General features: G+C 46.7%; 13 non-coding genes and 3 pseudogenes across 13 annotated transcripts; all 16 read left to right on the forward strand.

The window, feature by feature from the left end:
* Positions 1-456: 456 nt before the first annotated feature.
* On the forward strand, positions 457-575 carry LOC138540522 (5S ribosomal RNA). Its single transcript, XR_011288566.1, has one exon. It is a non-coding gene; the product is annotated as a 5S ribosomal RNA (ribosomal RNA).
* A 106-nt stretch (positions 576-681) lies between these two features.
* Positions 682-800, forward strand: LOC138540044 (5S ribosomal RNA). Its single transcript, XR_011288103.1, has one exon. It is a non-coding gene; the product is annotated as a 5S ribosomal RNA (ribosomal RNA).
* Positions 801-906: 106 nt separating this feature from the next.
* LOC138550382 (5S ribosomal RNA) lies at positions 907-1,025 on the forward strand. The gene has a single exon (XR_011294137.1). It is a non-coding gene; the product is annotated as a 5S ribosomal RNA (ribosomal RNA).
* A 106-nt stretch (positions 1,026-1,131) lies between these two features.
* On the forward strand, positions 1,132-1,250 carry LOC138548081 (5S ribosomal RNA). The gene has a single exon (XR_011291896.1). It is a non-coding gene; the product is annotated as a 5S ribosomal RNA (ribosomal RNA).
* A 106-nt stretch (positions 1,251-1,356) lies between these two features.
* LOC138547145 (5S ribosomal RNA) lies at positions 1,357-1,465 on the forward strand (annotated as a pseudogene).
* Positions 1,466-1,928: 463 nt separating this feature from the next.
* LOC138538821 (5S ribosomal RNA) lies at positions 1,929-2,047 on the forward strand. The gene has a single exon (XR_011286908.1). It is a non-coding gene; the product is annotated as a 5S ribosomal RNA (ribosomal RNA).
* Positions 2,048-2,153: 106 nt separating this feature from the next.
* LOC138540045 (5S ribosomal RNA) lies at positions 2,154-2,272 on the forward strand. Its single transcript, XR_011288104.1, has one exon. It is a non-coding gene; the product is annotated as a 5S ribosomal RNA (ribosomal RNA).
* Positions 2,273-2,378: 106 nt separating this feature from the next.
* On the forward strand, positions 2,379-2,497 carry LOC138541075 (5S ribosomal RNA). Its single transcript, XR_011289091.1, has one exon. It is a non-coding gene; the product is annotated as a 5S ribosomal RNA (ribosomal RNA).
* Positions 2,498-2,603: 106 nt separating this feature from the next.
* Positions 2,604-2,722, forward strand: LOC138548082 (5S ribosomal RNA). Its single transcript, XR_011291898.1, has one exon. It is a non-coding gene; the product is annotated as a 5S ribosomal RNA (ribosomal RNA).
* Positions 2,723-2,828: 106 nt separating this feature from the next.
* Positions 2,829-2,937, forward strand: LOC138546506 (5S ribosomal RNA; annotated as a pseudogene).
* Positions 2,938-3,400: 463 nt separating this feature from the next.
* On the forward strand, positions 3,401-3,519 carry LOC138549127 (5S ribosomal RNA). Its single transcript, XR_011292912.1, has one exon. It is a non-coding gene; the product is annotated as a 5S ribosomal RNA (ribosomal RNA).
* A 106-nt stretch (positions 3,520-3,625) lies between these two features.
* Positions 3,626-3,744, forward strand: LOC138551016 (5S ribosomal RNA). The gene has a single exon (XR_011294755.1). It is a non-coding gene; the product is annotated as a 5S ribosomal RNA (ribosomal RNA).
* A 106-nt stretch (positions 3,745-3,850) lies between these two features.
* Positions 3,851-3,969, forward strand: LOC138550196 (5S ribosomal RNA). The gene has a single exon (XR_011293954.1). It is a non-coding gene; the product is annotated as a 5S ribosomal RNA (ribosomal RNA).
* A 105-nt stretch (positions 3,970-4,074) lies between these two features.
* Positions 4,075-4,183, forward strand: LOC138545609 (5S ribosomal RNA; annotated as a pseudogene).
* A 464-nt stretch (positions 4,184-4,647) lies between these two features.
* LOC138538822 (5S ribosomal RNA) lies at positions 4,648-4,766 on the forward strand. The gene has a single exon (XR_011286909.1). It is a non-coding gene; the product is annotated as a 5S ribosomal RNA (ribosomal RNA).
* A 106-nt stretch (positions 4,767-4,872) lies between these two features.
* Positions 4,873-4,991, forward strand: LOC138540046 (5S ribosomal RNA). Its single transcript, XR_011288105.1, has one exon. It is a non-coding gene; the product is annotated as a 5S ribosomal RNA (ribosomal RNA).
* Positions 4,992-5,000: the final 9 nt, after the last annotated feature.

Consider the following 5,000-nt stretch of genomic DNA (forward strand, 5'->3'; position numbering starts at 1 on the left):
GCTCCATGATTAGTAATTGCGCAACTTCTCAATTATTTTTCAAATTTGGTATGTTTCCAAAATAATTGTATCCCGTTTTATAGCGGAAATGTTGGACAACATCATGAGGGCTGGAGCTACCTTTTTACATAGAATTAGCATACAGGTAGTGTGTTCATGGGTAATAAATCGACTTTCACATGTAATGCAGTACAGAGAATATTGAGTCCTTCAAGAGGCATGAAAGAAAACCATTATTGTGTTGATTGTTCTCTCCACCTCCCTGCAACAGACACAGGATGGATGAATTAAAGTTATCCTACCAGACATAGGAGTCCTGAATGGGCCCACCAGTCTTATATATCTCGCCTGATCGAGCCTGATCGAGCGATGAGCGTGGTATCATGTTGCAAGTGGCTGCATGGCTTAGCTTACTAAATGCAAATGCATAAGAGTAATATTCTTAGCATTCCTAGAGCCTACGGCCACACCACACTGAATGCACCCGATCTCGACTGATCTCGGAAGTTAAGCAGTGTCAGGCCTAGTTAGTACCTGGATGGGAGACCGCCTGGGAAAACCAGGTGCTGTAGGCTTTTTTGTGCTCCAAGTTCAGGAAGTGAGCCCTTTCTCAATTGCCTTTTAAAACTGCAAGGTCTAGCCGACTAGATGCTTAAAAGTACAAAACTCACTAGGCCCAGAGCCTACGGCCACACCACACTGAATGTGCCTGATCTCGTCTGATCTCAGAAGCTAAGCAGTGTCGGGCCTAGTTAGTACCTGGATGGAAGACCGCCTGGGAATACCAGGTGCTGTAGGCTTTTTTGTACTCCAAGTTCAGGAAGTGAGCCATTTCTCAATTGCCTTTCAAAACTGCAAGGTCTAGCCGACTAGATGCTTAAAAGTACAAAACTCACAAGAACCAGAGCCTACGGCCACACCACACTGAATGCGCCCGATCTCGTCTGATCTCGGAAGCTAAGCAGTGTCGGGCCTCGTTAGTACCTGGATGGGAGACCGCCTGGGAATACCAGGTGCTGTAGGCTTTTTTGTGCTCCAAGTTCAGGAAGTGAGCCATTTCTCAATTGCCTTTCAAAACTGCAAGGTCTAGCTGACTAGATGCTTAAAAGTACAAAACTCACTAGGCCCAGAGCCTACGGCCACACCACACTGATTGCGCCCGATCTCGTCTGATCTCGGAAGCTAAGCAGTGTCGGGCCTAGTTAGTACCTGGATGGGAGACCACCTGGGAATACCAGGTGCTGTAGGCTTTTTTGTGCTCCAAGTTCAGGAAGTGAGCCATTTCACAATTGCCTTTCAAAACTGCAAGGTCTAGCCGACTAGATGCTTAAAAGTACAAAACTCACTAGGCCCAGAGCCTACGGCCACACCACACTGAATGTGCCCCATCTCGGAAGCTAAGCAGGGTCAGGCCTAGTTAGTACCTGGATGGGAGACTGCCTGGGAATACCAGGTGCTGTAGGCTTTTTTGTGCTCCATGATTAGTAATTGCGCAACTTCTCAATTATTTTTCAAATTTGGTATGTTTCCAAAATAATTGTATCCCGTTTTATTGCGGAAATGTTGGACAACATCATGAGGGCTGGAGCTACCTTTTTACATAGAATTAGCATACAGGTAGTGTGTTCATGGGTAATAAATCGACTTTCACATGTAATGCAGTACAGAGAATATTGAGTCCTTCAAGAGGCATGAAAGAAAACCATTATTGTGTTGATTGTTCTCTCCACCTCCCTGCAACAGACACAGGATGGATGAATTAAAGTTATCCTACCAGACATAGGAGTCCTGAATGGGCCCACCAGTCTTATATATCTCGCCTGATCGAGCCTGATCGAGCGATGAGCGTGGTATCATGTTGCAAGTGGCTGCATGGCTTAGCTTACTAAATGCAAATGCATAAGAGTAATATTCTTAGCATTCCTAGAGCCTACGGCCACACCACACTGAATGCACCCGATCTCGACTGATCTCGGAAGTTAAGCAGTGTCAGGCCTAGTTAGTACCTGGATGGGAGACCGCCTGGGAATACCAGGTGCTGTAGGCTTTTTTGTGCTCCAAGTTCAGGAAGTGAGCCCTTTCTCAATTGCCTTTTAAAACTGCAAGGTCTAGCCGACTAGATGCTTAAAAGTACAAAACTCACTAGGCCCAGAGCCTACGGCCACACCACACTGAATGTGCCTGATCTCGTCTGATCTCAGAAGCTAAGCAGTGTCGGGCCTAGTTAGTACCTGGATGGAAGACCGCCTGGGAATACCAGGTGCTGTAGGCTTTTTTGTACTCCAAGTTCAGGAAGTGACCCATTTCTCAATTGCCTTTCAAAACTGCAAGGTCTAGCCGACTAGATGCTTAAAAGTACAAAACTCACAAGAACCAGAGCCTACGGCCACACCACACTGAATGCGCCCGATCTTGTCTGATCTCGGAAGCTAAGCAGTGTCGGGCCTCGTTAGTACCTGGATGGGAGACCGCCTGGGAATACCAGGTGCTGTAGGCTTTTTTGTGCTCCAAGTTCAGGAAGTGAGCCATTTCTCAATTGCCTTTCAAAACTGCAAGGTCTAGCTGACTAGATGCTTAAAAGTACAAAACTCACTAGGCCCAGAGCCTACGGCCACACCACACTGATTGCGCCCGATCTCGTCTGATCTCGGAAGCTAAGCAGTGTCGGGCCTAGTTAGTACCTGGATGGGAGACCACCTGGGAATACCAGGTGCTGTAGGCTTTTTTGTGCTCCAAGTTCAGGAAGTGAGCCATTTCACAATTGCCTTTCAAAACTGCAAGGTCTAGCCGACTAGATGCTTAAAAGTACAAAACTCACTAGGCCCAGAGCCTACGGCCACACCACACTGAATGTGCCCGATCTCGGAAGCTAAGCAGGGTCAGGCCTAGTTAGTACCTGGATGGGAGACTGCCTGGGAATACCAGGTGCTGTAGGCTTTTTTGTGCTCCATGATTAGTAATTGCGCAACTTCTCAATTATTTTTCAAATTTGGTATGTTTCCAAAATAATTGTATCCCGTTTTATAGCGGAAATGTTGGACAACATCATGAGGGCTGGAGCTACCTTTTTACATAGAATTAGCATACAGGTAGTGTGTTCATGGGTAATAAATCGACTTTCACATGTAATGCAGTACAGAGAATATTGAGTCCTTCAAGAGGCATGAAAGAAAACCATTATTGTGTTGATTGTTCTCTCCACCTCCCTGCAACAGACACAGGATGGATGAATTAAAGTTATCCTACCAGACATAGGAGTCCTGAATGGGCCCACCAGTCTTATATATCTCGCCTGATCGAGCCTGATCGAGCGATGAGCGTGGTATCATGTTGCAAGTGGCTGCATGGCTTAGCTTACTAAATGCAAATGCATAAGAGTAATATTCTTAGCATTCCTAGAGCCTACGGCCACACCACACTGAATGCACCCGATCTCGTCTGATCTCGGAAGTTAAGCAGTGTCAGGCCTAGTTAGTACCTGGATGGGAGACCGCCTGGGAATACCAGGTGCTGTAGGCTTTTTTGTGCTCCAAGTTCAGGAAGTGAGCCCTTTCTCAATTGCCTTTTAAAACTGCAAGGTCTAGCCGACTAGATGCTTAAAAGTACAACACTCACTAGGCCCAGAGCCTACGGCCACACCACACTGAATGCGCCTGATCTCATCTGATCTCAGAAGCTAAGCAGTGTCGGGCCTAGTTAGTACCTGGATGGGAGACCGCCTGGGAATACCAGGTGCTGTAGGCTTTTTTGTACTCCAAGTTCAGGAAGTGAGCCATTTCTCAATTGCCTTTCAAAACTGCAAGGTCTAGCCGACTAGATGCTTAAAAGTACAAAACTCACTAGGCCCAGAGCCTACGGCCACACCACACTGAATGCGCCCGATCTCGTCTGATCTCGGAAGCTAAGCAGTGTCGGGCCTAGTTAGTACCTGGATGGGAGACCACCTGGGAATACCAGGTGCTGTAGGCTTTTTTGTGCTCCAAGTTCAGGAAGTGAGCCATTTCACAATTGCCTTTCAAAACTGCAAGGTCTAGCCGACTAGATGCTTAAAAGTACAAACTCACTAGGCCCAGAGCCTACGGCCACACCACACTGAATGCGCCCAATCTCGGAAGCTAAGCAGGGTCGGGCCTAGTTAGTACCTGGATGGGAGACTGCCTGGGAATACCAGGTGCTGTAGGCTTTTTTTGTGCTCCATGATTAGTAATTGCGCAACTTCTCAATTATTTTTCAAATTTGGTATGTTTCCAAAATAATTGTATCCCGTTTTATAGCGGAAATGTTGGACAACATCATGAGGGCTGGAGCTACCTTTTTACATAGAATTAGCATACAGGTAGTGTGTTCATGGGTAATAAATCGACTTTCACATGTAATGCAGTACAGAGAATATTGAGTCCTTCAAGAGGCATGAAAGAAAACCATTATTGTGTTGATTGTTCTCTCCACCTCCCTGCAACAGACACAGGATGGATGAATTAAAGTTATCCTACCAGACATAGGAGTCCTGAATGGGCCCACCAGTCTTATATATCTCGCCTGATCGAGCCTGATCGAGCGATGAGCGTGGTATCATGTTGCAAGTGGCTGCATGGCTTAGCTTACTAAATGCAAATGCATAAGAGTAATATTCTTAGCATTCCTAGAGCCTACGGCCACACCACACTGAATGCACCCGATCTCGACTGATCTCGGAAGTTAAGCAGTGTCAGGCCTAGTTAGTACCTGGATGGGAGACCGCCTGGGAATACCAGGTGCTGTAGGCTTTTTTGTGCTCCAAGTTCAGGAAGTGAGCCCTTTCTCAATTGCCTTTTAAAACTGCAAGGTCTAGCCGACTAGATGCTTAAAAGTACAAAACTCACTAGGCCCAGAGCCTACGGCCACACCACACTGAATGTGCCTGATCTCGTCTGATCTCAGAAGCTAAGCAGTGTCGGGCCTAGTTAGTACCTGGATGGAAGACCGCCTGGGAATACCAGGTGCTGTAGGCTTTTTTGTAC

This window comes from Ambystoma mexicanum, unplaced genomic scaffold (genome assembly GCF_040938575.1).
Source record: "Ambystoma mexicanum isolate Mex_15411 unplaced genomic scaffold, UKY_AmexF1_1 Mex_scaf10, whole genome shotgun sequence".
Taxonomy (NCBI): domain Eukaryota; kingdom Metazoa; phylum Chordata; class Amphibia; order Caudata; family Ambystomatidae; genus Ambystoma; species Ambystoma mexicanum.